The 15,057-nt window shown below is 37.7% G+C and overlaps 2 pseudogenes; one reads left to right on the top strand and one right to left on the bottom strand.

Annotated features, from left to right (window-relative positions):
* Window positions 1-521: 521 nt before the first annotated feature.
* On the bottom strand, window positions 522-2,428 carry LOC105310008 (annotated as a pseudogene).
* Window positions 2,429-8,548: 6,120 nt separating this feature from the next.
* LOC111735837 lies at window positions 8,549-8,667 on the top strand (annotated as a pseudogene).
* Window positions 8,668-15,057: the final 6,390 nt, after the last annotated feature.

Below are 15,057 nucleotides of genomic sequence, written 5' to 3' on the forward strand. Positions count from 1 at the left end.
TAACAAGGACAGATGTGCATACTAGACAGCTGGTATCTGTGAGAATGAAGTCTATGGGAGGCAGAATAATACCCTGCCAAAGATGTATATATCTTAATCCCTGGAACCTGTGGCAAAGAGGCATCACAGTTGCACGGTGGAATTAAGGCTGCTAACCAGATAACCTTAAAATAGGGAGATTATCCCAGATTATCCAGATGAGTCCAATGTAATCACAAGGGCTCTTAAATGCAGAAGAGGGAATCAGAAGAGAACCAGACAAGTGGTAGCAAGAAAAAAACTCAACCTGCTATTGTTGGCTTTGAAGGTGGAGGAAAAGGGCCACAAGCCAAGGAATAGGAGCAGCCTTTAGAACCTGGAAAAGGCAAGAAAATGTACCCCCCTAGAACCTTTGGAAAGAAACTCAGTCCTCCTGACACCTCGATTTTATCCCACCGAGATGCATTTCGGACCTTTTTTTTTTTAATATCACAAATAGATTTTATTTGTCACCATGAAAATTCTGAATTTTAAACAGATTCTTAGTCTAGGGGCTCATATCCATCAGCTCGTTCAACTTTAGCACCTGTCTCATCTCCAGTAGCTTTTCCAAAATTGCTGCCTTCATCATGAAGTTTCATGAGTTTTCCCAACTCGAACTTGGGCTTCTTCAGCATTTTGACTTTTCTAACAAAGACATCATAGAGCAGATAAATAGATTGGCAAGCTATTTCTATGTCTTTTCCAAGGCTATCTGGAATCAATTTATTGACCACTTCTTTCAAGTCATTTGTCTGTACCTCTCTGGTCATGATTTCCATCATCTTCTTTTGGATTTGGTGGACCTGTTGGCTGAGCATAAGAGATCTTCTGAATCTGATTGTTGCATTTTTTAGTAAAGTCAACACCACAGAGATGAAGCAGTTTTTGACCATAGAGGACATTTTGTCACAGGTAAGATTCGTGCCGTGGAAATCAGGCAGTTTTTACCCTGACCATCCTCAGTAATTAGCTTGAATTTTCTAAATGCATCTTCATCATTCTGCGGATCAGCTAGGCTCACTTCAAAAACACAACCCTTGAGACTATTAGATGTGATTTGGGTTCTTTGAGTTCCTGTGACTAGTGTTTTCCCAATATTTCTTATATTGAACATAGCTGCTGCTTTCACATCACACCAATCTTCCTTAGAAAATGGGTCAACCACTTTCTTCTTGGATCCCTTTGTCTCACCTTTTATAAGGAGCTTGTTCTTTCCAACAAGTTCATGACCACAGAACTGAATGATAATAAATTTGTGTACTTTTAAGCCACGAAGTTTGTGGTCATTTGTTACAGTAGCAATAAGGAACTAATACAATGTCCTTAAGAGGTAAAAATATTGGAAGCAGAAAAATTAACTAGGAGGCTGTTGTATTAGTGTGGAGAAGAGATGATAAAAGTCTGTCTTAGAAAAATAGGAACAGGGTAGGAAAGAGTGGTGCTTCTCTGAGCATCTGTTGTTTACCTGTTCTTGTGATTAACAACATATTTCTATCAGGTGGACAGGTAGATCTCTTCATGAAACACGTGTTTCAGCAAAGTTAAGATATATCCCCATTGAAGTAAAACCTACCTAATAAATTAAATTGGAAACTAATGCCAAAGGAGCTTTAAAACAGCAGTCACTCATTTTCATGCTGAACTTTTAAAACTGTATCCAGGACCTGCCTTTTCTTCTGTGAATCCTCCCCATATGTTGAGTTTAGTTTTGTATTATTTTCAAAAGTTAGAATAATGTTTTTATAACTCTTAATTCTCTCCTCTACATTTCTCTGTCACCTAAAATGCCTTGCCTACATGTTTGCTCTCAGGAGCTACCTTCTGCTTCTGTTTTTTATACAGGTAATTCATATTCATTATAGAAAAATCAGAACACAAACAAGCAAAAGAAAAAAAAGGTAAATCGTTCTAATCCCACTCCCTTCAGATAAACATTTTTTGCATTTTCAGAGGTATTTTTGAGAATGTTTAATTAATATTTATACATATTCATGTATTTTGTGAAAAAAAGAACCATACTCTTCTAAAATGTCATGCTTTTCTTGTCAGGGAATATATCATGAATCTTTCTATGAATATAAGTAAACATTTAAAATATAATTCTTAATGGATGCTAGATATTTCAACATAAAAATATGCCATAATTTATTTACTCAGTCCCCTTATCGCTGGACATTTTTAGTTTTATTTTTCCTTTACTACCCTCCCTCCATCTTCTCTGTTCCCTCCTCTTCATCCTCTTTTCATCCAGGTGTTCTCAGACATCAACACCAGTTACTTTCAGGTCAGCTGCAGCATATACCTCCCGCTCCCACAGTTGCTCTGGGTAGCTGCCGTATCTTCCCCATCTGACTGACTGACTACTCAGAGTTCCCAGACCTGTCTTTCCAACATGGCACTGAGTCATAGTGTGCTTAAAACAGAACAAGAAACTTCACCTTTGTCAATACCATTAATAGTGACTGGCAATCTTTATCAGTCTGAAAATTCCTCCATGCCAAAGCTTTGGTTACTAAGATTAAAAAGCTTCCTACTTTATTATTGCTTATAGTTTATAGGTCTGTGTTTACTTATAATTAGAAAAGCCTTGCTACATCATGGTCTTGACTTTTATTTGCAAGTGACAAAAAATGACAACTCAAGTGGCTGTAAGCAAAAACAAACAAACAAACCAGGTTGTTCACCTAACTTAAAATCATTTATGATCAGATCCAGATGCTCAGACAACATCAGGAAGCAATCCTTCTTGACCTCTTGGCTCTATTGTCAATTGTGTTGACGTTACTTTCAGGTTAGGAGTTAGGAGGGGTTCCCTTTAAGGTAGCAGCAACACTTCCAGGTTTCTATCATTATAGCTCCAACTCCTGTAGAAGATTGCTTCCTTCTTCAACATCTTAAAAGAAAACTTGAAACTGGCTCTAATTAGACCACTAGGGTCAGGTACTTGTCACCATGGCCCAGAGAATGGATAGGCTCGTTGACTTAATTAGAGCTAGGCTATAGGCCTTCCATACGATGGCCAAAGACACCAAGTACGATTACTAGAAGAGGGCACCGGATGCTGTATAAGCAATACAATGGATGTCCTTGCAAAGATGGAACTCTCTAGGACAGTGACCTTCACTTTATGGGGTCACAAAACCCTCTGAGAGTCTTATATAAGCTCTCAATAGCAGAAAATTAACAAAAGCACACATAAACACACACTTGTAGACTGCAGATTTATTTCCTTCAGTAGGTAGACTATGCAAGTGGCCTTACCTAGAGCTATGTTTCTCACTCATTTTTCATGCAAAAATGGTATTTTCTGAACAATGACGAAAATAAATCCATATCTTGCCCTAGAAAAAAAATTTGTTCTAAGGTAAATTTCAACAAGAAGGTTGAAGTTGTTCGACTTGAGTAAGCTGATATTATCAAATGGTTTTGAAATAGAATGTAAACAAGTCCTGAAAAAAGATGACTCATAAAGACACGGCAGCCAAGAATCAAAGCAACCATCTTTCACCTTGACAGACAGGCAGACTTGTATCAAGGAACCCAAGAATGCGCCAAGGTTTGGGTTGAATTCACGTTGTGCCATTTCCTTTGTCCTCAAACCCATGAGATCATCTTTGGCAAAGACTATATCAGTGATGCACTGATGTCAGCAGTGAGAGGATTAATAACCCATGCTTTAATATAAAGGTCTTTCAACTAGAAGAAACCTTCAAACAAATTCTGCAGTGTTTCCAGAGGTCTACAGACGTCTACCCATAGAAAAATCAACTGACAAGGCATTGTCATGATAGACTCCAGCACACAGGAGAAATTTTTCCTGCTGTGGAATTCACAAAGATATCTACTTTCGTTATAGTGGCAACCTGACCAAAAATAATCACCCATCATGGTGAGTTGAGAAATAAAAATATATACCTAATTCAAATATATAAATATATTTGTGTATATATGTTTATACACAAATTCAATTGTATATGAATATGTGTGTATATATGTTTATTTATTTATATATTTATATATAAATATTTATATATTTGTATAAATAAACATATATGTGTGCATATATGTTCATATAATAAACATATATACACACATATTCAAAAAGAAAACCAATAGAGAATTAACTCCTTTCTGCCAAATGGTTCCAAGTAGGTTTTTTATTTCTCTCAAAATAAATTAGTTTAAATCTGTGCTTCTCATTTAATTAGATGCTTCAAAACCTTGAGATCTAGAAATTAAAAGAATTTCTCATAGTAGGGAATTTCATATTGTGGTCCTATTTGATGGTTATGTATTTTTTATATATAAAACATACATATACACATATGAACATTATACATAGGCAAATAGATACATATATATAAACAGTAAGCATTTTTAAAAGAATTTATCATTTTAAAATACGAGGTCCATGAGAACAGGGTCTTTGTTCTCTTTGCTGCTATATCTCTCTTGGCCAAAGATCTAAAGCCATGCTCATTAATCAGTTTTATCATGAAAAAGACTGACATTTCGTTTACCCTTTGACTGTCCTTGGTGTCTTATTTATAAAATTCAGAACATGACAGGAAGAGAGGGGTATTATTTAATGTCTCCCCCTAACCACAACATATGAAGAAAAATTAGAAGACACAGAGAGTATAAAGGTTTTCTTCTAGACTAAGTGATTAGGAGCATGGTAGGGAGACTAGCGGAAGCAAATAAAGTTGAACCAGATCATGTACGTCCCTCTGTGCCATGGTGAGGATTTAAATCTGATTCTGATATGATGGAGGCCACTGGAGGGTTTTGAGCCAGAGTGTAACGAGGCCTGATTTACAGTTTAAAAGGTTTATTTTGCTGCTGTGTGGAGAATAGGCTCCATTCTGGTGTTGAAGAAGGGAGATTAGTTAGGAGACTCCCTCAATAAGTAGGTCAAGAGAGGGGTAATGGTGATTTCTACCTTGGTGACAGCAGAGGAAGTGGATATATTTTTGAAGGTAGTGCCAAGCCAACAGTTATGGCTGATACATAGGTTATAGGTTATGAAGAAAATGGAAGAATTAAGGATAATGCCACAGTTTTGAGCTCAGCAAACAGATAGTGCCACTTTACACAACTGAGGAATGCTTAAGGAAGAATAGGTACTGAGGAAAAATCAAGAGTCTGTCTTGGACATGTTCAATCACAGATGCCTACAGGACACTCAAATGAACATGTCACTCGGATAAATGAGTCTGGATTTCAACTCAAGACTGGAGATAAAAATGGGGAATTCTAAGAGTGTGCTAAAATAGTATGCATGTGGCTGAATGAGATTCCTTTGTATAGACATCATGATTCAGCAACAACATAACATGTGGAGCTTTTGCTTCATCGAAATGGCAAAAATAGGTATATTTCATCTGTGCTTCATCTGGCTTCAGAGACCAAGATTTTCCTTCCAGTTGGAGTTTTGTCTGGCAAAGAAACTTTGCTTGAACTTCAGCCTCAGAGGACATGAGGCTTCTCCGATCTTGAATTGACATAAGAAATATACATATTACAGAAAGATTAATGCTCTCTCAAACTGAACAAATTATAACTCTCTACATCATTTCAAAGATGTCAGTGGCTTTTAACGTTTCTAGAAAGGGCTCCTCAAATAGCAAAAACAGGAGAGGCTATCCTGAGAGATCTTGGTAATGTCATCCATTTGCATGCTAAAGAGATGTGATCTACCTGATTTCTCTAAAACCTGCTTCAAAATATTAGATTTGCCAGGTAAAACTCCAGCTGCAACTTCTCCAGTTGTGTGTGGCTTCTTGTCCTTTGCACTGTAATAAAAAAGTTTGTAGACAAGACTATTGTGTTGGGCAAAACCAACCTTCTCTTCCCATGGAGATTTATTTTGCTTGGTGTATCTTCAGCATGCAGAGATGTAAGGTCCTCCCTTCAGCTTTGTTGTCTTCAAGCTTTCTTTGGGGAAAAAAAAAAAAAAACAAAGAAGGATGATCTTATTTTCTTCTCTGTCATTTTCGGTTGAAGCTAAATCCAGTGTAAATAAAGTCCAGCGTCCATAATCATAATAGCAGGGAATATTTTCTTTAATTTCCACCAACAGAAAATTATTTAATTTCAAAACCTGAAAATGGCAATAATTACGTATCACCTAAAATTATACATCAGCATCCCATACCACTCTACTCTGAATGTATGATATGACATTAATTTCTTTTCCTTGAAAGCAACCTTAAGGTGTAGAAAGGATTTTTTAAAAAGGTGCAGAAAGAATTAAAAAAAAAAAATTGGGGTCCAGCCCATCAATCTACTCAAGGCCATAGACTATGTTGACTAAAGTGTAAAGTCTTCATGTTTCCATTGTGGCAAATTGTATTCCCAGAATCCATCATTCATTTACTCACTCATCCTTTCGACAAATATTTGGCAATCATGTATTATGTTCTGGGCACTGTGGCTCTGGGGATACAGCAGCAAGCCAGACAAAATCCTTACACTCATACACTCACAGTCTAGTGGTAGAAACAGACAAACTAGTAAACAATAAATATATATTTTCAGACAGTGACAAGTACCAAGAAGAAAAATATAGTGCTGCAAGGAAATATAAATTTGAGCTGTCTGTAGGGTGGGGACATGGAGTAGGAGAGGATTTTTTAAAGGACATCACATTTGAGGCAAGACTTGGATGAAATGAGGGAGGACCAAGACTCCAGATTTCCCAGTAGAATTCATCACTCCCTACCTCATGTTTCTATTGCACTTTATATCTATTCATTCTTTTTGACAAAGGTTTCTTGAGTGCCTATCACATCCCAGGCACTGTTCACAGAGCTCTATTGTGGCTTTAGTTCATCCTGTTTCTATCCGTCCCTACCAAGAGAGTGCAGTGATAGAGACTAGGTCTTTGTAGCTCCTTTAGTGCTTCGTATTTGGGGAAATAAAGTGTTTGATGGAGAGATGAAAAGATGGATAATTGGATGGACAGTCTACACCTCAAGTACTTCCAAGAGTCAATTTTATTATTTTCCTCGCTGCTCCCTCAGTCAATGTTCATCTCTCAGAAGAAAACCAAGGTTACACAGACTCCTCCTAGAGAACTCAGCATAATAAATCAGGTCAGGCCTCTTGGGAAATAAAGGATTCGAGTAAAAGAAAATCTTTGATTAAAAATGTAGTTCATTATTCAACAGTCTTTGCTAGACAGCAAATATAAAGGCCATAAACCTTGTCTTAATTCAATAATTCAAAGAGCTCCCAAAGACAGGGTAATACAAACCGACTGTTTTGAAATTGTACCCAACAAGTGACTCACTGGTCCTAAGTGCACACAATGTTATACTTGTGTATGATGTTGTCAGTGCAACATTATTCAGATGTCAAAAGCAAAATGAAAATAAATTCAGTAATCCTATCCAATCTTCTTATTTTAAAGAAGACTTCATATTCCCCACTTTTTAATGTTTAATTCTGTTTCTCGGTGCTTAGAGAAAACTTTTTAAATTAAAAGTAAGTTTTGATAAATCTTTAGTCTCCCAGAATGGGACATGTACCAAGAGAAATAATACAAAATATTAATTCGTTCATCAAAATTAGTTATTAAATGGCATTAAAGCTTGAAGACATCACTCCCATCTTCATACTGCAAATATACATGACATTAATGAATTTGCAGTTGAATTTTTGCCAGCATCTCTTGTAAGGTATATACCAAATGACTTCCCAACAATTTTCTGCCTCTATAATCACACGGTAAATTGCAACAATAACGTACTTGTTTTCCCCTAACTGCACTTTTTGGGCAATGCAGATAATATTCCTCATGTAAACTCCCGTTTCTGTTGTTTTAAAGATCAAACATCCTTTCACCTGAGAAGCACCGAGGGGCTGGTTTCCCTGGCAACGTAATTTGCTTCCAGTTCAATGGAACATCGAGTTCTTTTTCACGGGTTCACTGCACTGAGAGGCCAATCATAGCTCAGAGAGCTCCACTGCCTTTGCAAAGCTCTATTTAAAAAAAAGTCTGTTGCTAAGGTGTTTTTGTTATGGTTAAACGAACCTCTTAAATATTGATTTTAATGCTTTCAATTTTTTAAGCTGCTCTGCTTTCAGCTTTTTCTTAAACACATTGGACACAGCTCCTCTGTGCCTCTTATTCATCTAATGTGGCTCTTTTATTTCAATGATGCAAATCCACTGGCATCTTCTTTTGTAGATTTTTCAACCAAAAACAACAATCATTTGAATGAGGATGGGCTTGGGAGAGAACCTGTTTTTCCAAATGTGGCTTAAACAATCCAAAACTGTAACCAAGTGAATGCCCCTCTAAAGTGGCCAAGCCTTAACTTCTAGATCTAAAATACTTAAAAGTACATTGACTGGGGTTGAATTTGTATTAAAGGAATGTCCTTGGACCATTCTGGCAAATGCCTAGTTCTGACAACAGATTTTCAAACCTAGTTAGGTTCTAGTCTGCAGCCAGATCTTCAAATTCAACCTCTGCACCCATTTCAGGAGTATCGAGTTATCCAGTTAGAATTTCTGTAAAGTCTACAGCCATGCCACCCTGAACAAGCCCTATCCCATCTGATCTCGGAAGCTAAGCAGGGTCGAGCCTGGTTAATACTTGGATGAGAGACCACCTAGGAAGACCAGGTGCTGTAGGCGTAAAATATATATATATAAAAAAAGAGAGAGATTGTAAACTGACAAGGTCCTTGCAATCTGTGAGGTCGACCAAGGGTTGCTTGGCCTAAAAAAAAAAAAAAAAAGAATTTCTGTAAAATATTTGTCCTTCAGGATAAAAGAAATCTGTATGGTCACACTTTACAAATTTTACTCAGAAAAGTTCAGGTTACTAAATTAAAAGTGCTGCCTGTATAGTTAACAAATAGGCAAGAAACTCTTCTGTAACAAAATCCCAGTGACACGGCATGTTGTTGCCAAAGGACAAGCAGCAGCTCGGGGTAATGTATAAAAATGAAATACTGAAAACAAACACAGGAAAACAACCTTCTGAAAATGGTAGAAAGCCATTCAGTGCTCTACATAGGGGGCTTACTACCTCATCTCACCAAAGCTAGCTTCAAGTTTTAGAACATACTTAAAGACAGTAGACATTTTACAGAAAGTATTAAGGTAATATGATGTTATATTAGGAACAAACAATATAAAATTGGAGTGCCTGTATTTATATGGATATGCATAATAACAAGTAGGAATAGAAATAGTTATCATAATAGAAATATAGCTGTCAGATTTGAGGCAGAAATTTCCTATTCTTTGAGACTAAACTTTTTAAGTGAATGCAAACAGAAATTGAAGACTCTAATTGTATAACCATTACTGTGTCAAAAACCAACAAAACCGGTGTGATACATGGTTCAGCATAAACTGTGGAAATGAGTAAGGTACATCAGAGAATGATGCAGAGGGAACGAAAAAGAAAAAAAGATATAGGTACAGACAAGACCAAGGGCATGGATAAATATTGCTTTAGCCATTCTTTATTAAAGGCTCCACAAATAGTCAGTTAAAAAAAATTGATAGTTAACTCCAGACATTACAAGTTATATTATATATAGTTTGCTTTCAGTTTTACAGTAGTGTAGTGGGTTGAATGGTGGCTCCAAAAAAGATATGTCCATATCCTAATGCCCAGGACCTGTGAATGTGACTTTACTTGAAAAAAAAAAAAAAAAAAGTTTTTGCAGATGTAATGAAATAAAGGATTTGAAATAAGATGATCTTGAATTCTCCAGGTGAGCTCTAAATCTGTTGACAAATGTCCTAAGAGACACAGAGGAGAGATACAGGTGAAGGCCATGCAAAGACAGAGATTGAATTATGCAGCCAGAAGTGAAGGAACACCTGGAGCCATGAAACATTAGAAGAGACAAGGATATTCTCCCCTAGAGCCTTCAGAGGGGGCACATGTCTGCCAACACTTCAGTTGTAGACGCCTGGCCTCCATAACTGAGAGAGAATAAAATTCTGTTGTTGTAAGCTACCAAATCTGTGGCATTATGGCAGCCACGGGAAACTAAACAAGTAGTATATACCGTGTATACAATGCAGTAGTATCTCTTATGAGGTTTTAAAGTTAGCATTTGATGTAAAATTGCATATAGTCAAATTACCTGGAAAATATTTTGTATTACCCTGAAAGTACTCTCAAAAATATACAGTATGGCTCATTTTGATTTCAGTGTTTGAAATGGATTGCTGCTTCTTGGTTGAGCACCAGATGCAGAAGCTGGCTTGAGTTTCAGGAACACGTAAGCCCTGGATTTACACTGAGGGAGAGATGCTCACAGCTGGGACTATGGGGACTATGGAGTTCACACTATGAAGACAGCAGCACCCATTCCTGCTCACTTTGGGCACATGTTCATAACGAGAAATGGGGAAGACAACAGCTGCTTATTAAAATTGTTCTCTTCTTCATTCTATTTCCAGTTGCTAAACATTTATATTTGAAACCCAATAAGTTAGTTCACTTGACTCCATTATGATCTAAATCAACAATCTGTAATATTATGGGACCTAAAAAGTACTTTCAAAAAAGTACTTTTTTAAAAGCACAGGCTTCTCCTCAGAAGATTCTGATTCAATTGGTCGGCACCAGGCTGAGAATCTATATGTCTAACAAGTGGCAGGTAATTCTTATGACCTGAAAAATTCATAAACCACTAATTTAGTTTATGACATATGGTAGGTTCCCCTCAATTTGGTCTTGTTGTCATTATAAAGTATCAAATTAAAGGAACACCTTACGATTTCACTAAGCGGCTAAATTTATGTACCCAAATCAACTCTGCAGTCAGCATGCTGGTGGAGAAAATGGAAAGAAAGAAAAAACAGGTAAACAGTAGCCTTTAAATACCAAAGGCTGATCTTATCCTACATGGATGTCCCACTGCCTTGATCAAGGGAGGACTATAAAACAATGCAACATATTTTTAAAAAAAGAGGCTATAAAATCAAAACTGTATGGCTATGAACACACCCCTATGTATACACAAAAGGAGTCTTTCATGCTCTATGTTCTTTGCATGTGGTCCTAAAAGCCCTAAGATGACCTGAGAATCTTTGTAGAAACATGGTCATATGCTCATTTTATTAAAATGGTATTTATAAGAATGAAAAAAGTTACAGAGAAAAGATATTACAGTAGTCAGCCAGCCTTCAAGATGACTCCCAATGACCTCTGCCTCCTGGCAGTCATGCTTCTCCATAGTCTCTCCCCACGTTATATCAGGGTTTTCTGCATAACCAATAGCACATGGAAAAAGTGATGGTATGTCACTCAGAGGCTGGATCATAAAGAATATTGTGCCCTGCTCTCTCTTTTGGATTGTACACTGTGGGAAAAGGGAGCAGCCATGTCACGAGCAGCCCTACGAGGAAGTGAGGAGCCATGGCTGCTAGTCAACAGCTATTGAGTGCACCTGCTTGAAAGTGGACCCTCCAGCACCATCCAAAGCTTCAGACGATGGCCCTAATCACAGCCTCAAGAGAGACTCTGAACCAAAATCACACAGGTAAGTCACTCTTGGGTTTCTGACATCAGAAACTGTGAAATAACAAACGTTTGTTGTTTTAAGCTGCAAACTTGTGGGGTAATTTGTTACATGCCAGAAGATAACTAACACAGATAGTTAATTAAGATAATTTATTTATAAATGAGTAAATTTTCATTGGTCATAATCGTTCATAAAAACATCTCTAGTTAATGTATGGTCTTGCTCAAAAAACACAAATAAGTGTTTTATTGAAAATACTCAAAGCAGCTATAACCAAGAATAAAATGATTGGATATTTAACAGCCATTTATACAATGCACTTGGATTAAAGTTTCCATAAACCAAGTGGCTTTTGAGTAAACTGAACCACTCTATCCAGCTCTCCTCACCCTTAGCTCTGTTGGTTGTGAAGACAAAGGGTAATCAGGCCTGTCTTTGCCTCAATCAGGCTGTTGGAGCAGAAATTCTATGTACTGATATCTACCACAACTTCTAGCACAGGGTATGGACAAGAGGCACTTAAAATACTAATTCCTTATAAAACAATTTCTAATTTTCAGAATTAGAATTCCATGAAATAAGAGGTGCTGTGTGTCACATTTATCTGTGTCCTCAGAGCCTCACAGAGCTTCTGGCACAAAATAAGTGGCACGTACAAGGGATGGAAGGATCGAGGGATGGAGGGATGGAGGGATGGAGGGAGGGATGGATGGATGGACGGATGGACGGTGGACGGATGGACGGATGGACGGATGGACGGATAGATAGTACATCCTGAACTATTTAATGCAACTACTTATTTATATAAGATTAAATTTTGACATGGGAGCCAGCAGTGAGGGGAAACTAAAATACGTGTGCTCTACTGCTTAGGACTATGGGAGATGATTTACAAATATTCACTCCAGGCTATGAAAATAAGAGAAAGAGAAACACTATACTTGAAGCAAACTAAATGCCCATCAACAGATGATGAGATAAAGAAATTATAGTTCATATATATAATGAAATATTACTCAGCCATTAAAAAAAATGAAATCCTACCATTTGCAACAACATGGATGGACCTAGAGGTTACTATGCTGAGTAAAATAAGTCAGACAGAGAAAGAGAAATACCACATGCTTTCACTTATATGCGGAATCTAAGGAGCAAAAAGAATAAACTAATCGAAAACAGATTCATAAACAGTGGACAATTTGGTGACGGACAGAGGGGAGGGGAGGTTGGGGGGTTGAGAGAATGAGTGAAGGGTTAAAGAAGTACAAATTAGTAGTTGATAGTTGGGCATGGGGATGGGGAGCCCAGCGGAGGGAATGCTGTTAGCATTAATACGATGGCTAGGTGGAGGGCCAGGGGAGGAAGGAAGCAAGTGGGTGGATCATTTTATGAACTATATAGATGTCTAACTAATGTACTGTATACTTGAAACTAATTTAAATAAATAAATTTTTTAAAAAAGAAAGAAAGCTGAAGAGTGGAAGAAAAATCTTAAATGTTAACTCATTGAGAAATCCCTTTTAACCAATATCGGTGCTACAGCAGACACAGTTCTAACAAGAGTAATTAGGTAAAGAAATTTACCTAATTATGGCCCACTGCTAGATCCTGCCTCTTCTACCCTTGGCCACAATACCCTCCTCCTCTTCTCTAAAGAGCTTAAGAGTTGTCTCAAATTATTTAAGCAAGTGTTTTACTACTTTATTAGTTAGGGTAGCACTAGATGTGGTACTAGATAAACCTGAATTTTCAGTGGCTAACACAACAGAAGTCCAATTGCAGCAGAAAGTAGGAACAAGGCAGTTGTTCTACACAATTATTCAGGGGCCTAGACTACTGAAGATCCTGCTATCACCAACTCTTGACTTCCAAGGAGACCCTAGGTGTGGACAATCAGCCAGCAGGGCAAGTAGATAACAACACAGCCTAGGCCTAGCAGCAGCTTATGTCACTTGTCTCCACATCCTGCTGGCCAGAACAACATATGGCCCCAGATAGATATGAGAGGGGCTGGGAAATATAGTTACTGCCTAAAAAGTCACTTCCAAGCAAAAACTCTACACTATAAAGTGAAAGCATGAGTCTTTGGACATCCCTACTCATGAAAGTCATTCACACAAAGGTCTTAATATTTGATAACAGCTTGAAGCTTCCCACAGAGATTTGTTGGCAGAAATCAAGATTGTAAGCTAAAGGGATGCCTTGGATGGAATTTTAAGCATCTGAGAACAGCATTGGGTTTCACTCATCTTTACGGCCCCAAGGTATAAATCGGTGCTGGTAGGTCTTCTATATTAGGTTGTTGAAGGAGCAAGGAAAAATGTAAGAGAGAGGTTTTGAAGTGGGTGATAAGTAAATACCTGCTACTCTATTTTGACCCCACCTAAAATAGAAGCAATTAGATGGAATCACAAGTCTTAGACTACCTAAGAAAACGCGTTCATGATTATTCCTTCATTTCCTGTAAGTGAATGTTAATGATCTCCCTGTTTCAATAATTGCTATGGTTCTAACCTCCCAGTGGTCCCACATATTCAAGTGAATTATGATTAGGAGCTGCTAATTATAGTAATGAGAAATAGGAAAGAAAAGACAAAGGGAAAAATTCACAAATATAATATATGTGACAAAAGTGGGCCAGGGCCTCAGTCAATCGGCCTTTAGAGGCCCAGTAAGAAGAATATGGCACATCGGTGAGCATTTCCAAAGCCGTGACTTGCTCCTCCTATTCATGCACCAGCACTCAAAGGGCACATTTTCTTTCCCTGGTAGTTCCACTTTATCTGAAATAATTACAACTATGGGCTTATGCTGTCCAGCCAGTCACTAAAATGACTACACAGCAAATGGGAAAGAGTCTGTTTTAGTGACAGAGACATACTCCAACCATGCACCTCTGAGAGGATGCAGGGCAGCTGCTTATATTCATAATTTGGAGATAAAAATTTTCTCCACATACTACATTTCCAAGACACAAGACTCAAATTAGAGAAGGCTAGTACTCAAAGCACTTCATAAAAGTTTGACCTAAATATGAATTTTAAGAAACACAAACCTCATAACATCATGGAAACTCAAAAACTGACTCTACATTGGCTCTAAGGTAGAGGGAATCTCAGATTTGCATTTTACATTATACTGAGCTTCCCACAGTGAAGTCCTAGAAGGAAGCTGGCCTCTGCCCTCTGTGACATGCTGCAGTGTGAGGAAGCTGCCCACACCTGGAAAAGAACTGCAGGGGGAAGCAGGAACGTGAAGGAAACAAGGCAAAGTTTGACCTACTCAGAGTTGATAGTCCTAAATCAAGTTCCTAAATCAAGTAACTGAAGGCATCCATAGTAGAAAACTCCACAAAAGTGGGAAACCCTGAGAAAAGCCAGGAATGAGCGGTACCAGTGGGACTAGGCAATTATCAGTATGCCAGGTAGTGGGTGGGACTGAGCTGAATACTATTGTGGGCAGTACACAGGAGTAAACTGAGTTTCAGTCTCTCATGATTGGGAGTTTTCAGGAATAGACGAAAACAGGATCA

Source organism: Pteropus vampyrus, unplaced genomic scaffold (assembly GCF_000151845.1).
Source record: "Pteropus vampyrus isolate Shadow unplaced genomic scaffold, Pvam_2.0 Scaffold15, whole genome shotgun sequence".
Classification (NCBI taxonomy): Eukaryota; Metazoa; Chordata; class Mammalia; order Chiroptera; family Pteropodidae; genus Pteropus; species Pteropus vampyrus.